Below are 4,425 nucleotides of genomic sequence, written 5' to 3' on the forward strand. Positions count from 1 at the left end.
TAATAATTATTTATTGTATTATAATTTCCTATAATTATTTATAATTTATTATATTATAATTTCTCAATTTCGTGTTTCAAACTTTATCATACCTGGGATGTCTACTGGACTCTTGTTTGGACAGATTTAGGTGAGTTATTCCTAAGATTTACTAAGAATTACAGGCCTACAATATAAAACAACAAATTTCCATGAAAAACAATGTACCGCTTTTGGCACAAAATTCCTGACATAATCATACCGCCAGGGAGGTTAAGTGCTGAGATGAAGAAAGTAACAATCGTGCCACATTGAAAGAATGTAAATAGGACGTCTTTTTATTCATCAAGGATCAAACTTCCAAAGCGTTTTGGTCAAAAACAGTTCCCCTTCATCGGGGCTCTGGGAGCTGATGACAACAGGTAGCTGGACTTTGATTGCTGTAGACATATATGTAATGATATTATCTGTGCTGAAGAACATGGAGCATCTGCTGGTATTTGACATCCTTTATCATGGATTCCATCCAGGGTGCCTTTCGAGACTCTTAGCACATCTTTCAGGACCCTTAACAGATCTTTCGAGACCCTTTGCACATCTTTCGGGACCCTTAGCACATCTTTCGAGACCCTTTGCACATCTTTCGGGACCCTTTGCACATCTTTCGAGACCCTTTGCACATCTTTCGGGACCCTTTGCACATCTTTCGGGACACTTAGCACATGTTTCGAGACCCTTAGCACATCTTTGGAGACACTTAGCACATCTTTTGAGACCCTTTGCACATCTTTCTGGACCCTTTGCACATCTTTCGGGACACTTAGCACATCCTTCGGGACCCTTAGCACATCTTTCGGAACCCTTAGCACATGTTTTGAGACCCTTAGCACATCTTTGGAGACCCTTAGCACATCTTTGGAGACCCTTTGCATATCTTTCTGGACTCTTAGCACATCTTTTGAGACCCTTTGCACATCTTTCTGGACCCTTTGCACATCTTTCGGGACACTTAGCACATCCTTCGGGACCCTTAGCACATCTTTCGGAACCCTTTGCACATCTTTTGAGACCCTTTGCACATCTTTCGGGCCCCTTAGCACATCTTTCAAGACCCTCAGTAGGATTATTGGGACTAAACTTTAATAATGACTTCCAAATGACCAATGACCAACAGCTACATTGTGATGCTCCTAAGCGCTCTTAAAATCCCAGGAGCATTTTGTCTCAGGTGTGGGGGGATGGGGGCCAGTCACATTAGTAAGCTTAAAACATTAAGGTTTAGGTTAAGATTTGTAATATGGGAAGGAGGGTGAGGTGTAGATCTGGAAACCATGGTTGACCTCCTACATCAGACCCGGCTTTAATCTCTTCTTAATCTGTGGCAAAATCTCTCTCTGTACCTTCTGCACACGGACTTTGCCAGCTGGAACTCTTGCACAGCTTTGGCTCCTCGGTCACTGAGCTTCAGGTGGTATCTCAATCTTTATATTCCAAGGTAGGACAGCATGGAAAGGTTCCTGTGTATACTTCCTACTCAACCTTCTCACTCAACTCACCCACCAGCACATCTTGGCCAGACAGTTCAGGGCTATCTCCCAGAAAGGGAGATCCCAGCATCCCTTCCAACCCCCATGAGAGGCAGATCTTCCTATGGAGACCTCCTCACAGGGCAAATGCCTATAACAGATCAGGAAGCATCCCAGACATTTAAAGTAGAACTGAAGACACAACTTTTTTTAGTTTTGTAGAGTAAAGTAGGTTTACAACCCCGTCAGTTTCCCATTGTGGAGATTTCCCTTCACATCCGGTCTGATAGCCACAACAGGAAGTGAGAGGAAATGCCTAGTGGACAGCAAAGTCACAAGAACCAGTGTCCGCATTGGAAGATTTCCCATCTCTTCCTGTTGTTCCCGTTCTGGACAAAACCCAAAATTTGTGATTTTACTTCGCTTTCAGTGAAAGACATTTTGCAAAAATACTACATCCGTACAACGTTTGTTTTTTACCATACTACATCCCTACAACACCTGGAGGTTTTTACCATGCTACACCCCTACACCGCTTGGCGGTTTTTACCATACTACACCCCCTACACCGCTTGGCCGTTTTTACCATACTACATCCCTACACCGCTTGCCGGTTTTTTCCATACTACATCCCTACACCGCTTGGCGGTTTTTGCCGCTGCCTCCAATAGGGGGATTCAACCTCTATATTAGGGATGCACTGATACCGATGCTAGTATTGGTATCGGTATCGGTGCCGAGTATTTGGGTGAGTACTCGTACTCGCGCAAATGCTCCGATGCCTAGCCCGATACCTGAGTTTCCGGTATCAGGAAGCCGGGCAGCGAGTTATTACATGCTGCCCGGCTTCCTGATTGGTCGGAAAGCCGGCTCCATGCTCCCTCGTTACCTGGTGATGAGGTAGCATGGAGCCGGCTTCACGGCCAATCAGGAAGCCGGGCATCGTGTCATTACATGTCGCCTACCTTCCTGATTGGCCAGAAAGCCGGCTCCATGGTTTCTCGTCACCTGGACTTTCCTGCTAATTGGGAAGCCCGGTGGCAAGTCTTTACACGCCACCTGGCTTCCTTAATGGGACTTCCGGTATCGGTATTCGGTATCGGCGAGTAACAAAAAAGAAATATCGGTACTTGTATTCGATACCGAAAAACCTGTGCATCCCCTACTCTATATTGTCCCTGTGACCATTGATGGGAAATATCAAATTTCCAAAAAGTTGGTAGGAAGGCATTTTTCAATGTGGAAACTTGTCCAATGGCATCTACCTAAAGCTGGCCATACGCTGGTCGAAGGACAGTAGGCCTAGGCCGCAATTCAAGCAGTGTTGGGACCCCCTCCTTGTTGGACACAAAATCAATTGTTCAATCAAGTTTTGTCACGGGAACCAGTCCAAAAAATCTCATCTGAATAGCGAGCAGGAAGTGAAAAGAAATCTCTGCAATGGGACACGACAGATGACACGAAGGTGACAGTGGTTTTATCCATTAAAAAAAAAAAAAATGAAAAGAAAACTTCAGGCTTTATATATACACCAATGCGAAACGCGGCGGACCGTTATTCCCCTTTGAACGATCCAGAACGCCCGTTCGGGCCAATTGCTAAATGAAACCCTTCCTCCCCTCCAGAGTCTCCTCTGCCGGTGCTGTCAGACAGAAGTCAAACAATCCGGATATTGAAGACGTTTTATTGCTCCCGGATTTATGAGATTTCAGCTGTTTTTATTAGTTTACAATTTGGGAAATAAGATTTGCGGTGAAGGTTCGCTGCCGGCGCTCCGTTTCATTCTCCCTCTGAGAACTCTGAGTGACGGCGAGGAGCCATTGCGCTGATTAGAAGAGTCATTATAAGGCTGGGGGTTCACGGCGTTCAGATCGGGAGTTTAGCACTGAGCCGGCGTCCAAGGAGAGCGTCGCTTATCCATGAGAATTAACGGGCGAGTGCTGACAAGTGTCTGTGAGTAGTGGGAGGAGTTATGCAAATATCAAAATTCCTCGATGGGTGGGTGTCAGTCTGGGGGAGTGGGGTGTATTTTATTTGCATACATTATAAATAAAAGCTGGCCGCTGTTAGCACCCCTGCCCCCCTTTCCCCCGGGCAGTGGTATTTGGTTCATCCCAAGCCCTGTAATTGTATATCTGTAACAAATACATCAAGGAAACTGGACCTGCTGTATTTTTTCTTGAAGATGTTTTTCTGATCATCCGACAAGCTTTCTCAATTCAGAGACAAAGAAAGCTGGTTGGATGAGCGGCGAAACGTCTTCACAAAAAAATGCAGCAAGTCCAGCTGCCTTGGTTTATTTTTTACAGATATACCATGACCCGGATGAATGAAAACCTACACAGACCCTGTAACTTTCTCGGACAGCTTGGCCTGCACATCAATGTGCAGAACGTGATGACTGTGAAATAAAAAAGAAAAGGAATTTGTACACTGATTGAATTCCTTCTACAGATATTCTTCTGATACAATATTTTTCTCTATAGGCTTTTTATTCCTATCTGAATCATCGCTTCTAGATGGACTGTCACCATCTGTCCGCAGTCCGTCCTTCCCCAGATCCTGATTTGTGGGTTGCATTGATCCCGGAGGACATCCTCGGGAGCGGGGGTGGGGGGTCACTGCTATTGTCAGGTCAATACCGTCCATCTGATGCTATTGAGACATTCAGATCAATGAACGGAGTCCTGCATAGGAACGCCTCTGGGAATTCCGTAGATTCCTGTCTGAGATATTCAGTGCTGTCCTTCTGGATGCTATTCCCTCCATGCAGAGCTCACACAGTTCCATCTCCCCGCAGTTACTGACACGCCATCGCTGATGGCTACAGGAACTACTAAGGGCCCAATGCATGGAACTCAACCAGTCAAAAGCTAATAGTAAGGCCCCAGTCAAGCAAAATTCATCCAAAAGTCCATTC

General features: G+C 45.5%; 1 protein-coding gene across 1 annotated transcript in view; it reads right to left on the reverse strand.

The window, feature by feature from the left end:
• The window catches only part of ARHGAP39 (Rho GTPase activating protein 39), a 122,074-nt gene that overhangs the window by 100,573 nt on the left and 17,076 nt on the right, over window positions 1-4,425 (reverse strand). The gene's annotated exons all lie outside the window — the stretch shown is intronic.

This window comes from Nanorana parkeri, unplaced genomic scaffold (genome assembly GCF_000935625.1).
Source record: "Nanorana parkeri isolate BGI_ZX_2015 unplaced genomic scaffold, ASM93562v1 scaffold1717, whole genome shotgun sequence".
Classification (NCBI taxonomy): Eukaryota; Metazoa; Chordata; class Amphibia; order Anura; family Dicroglossidae; genus Nanorana; species Nanorana parkeri.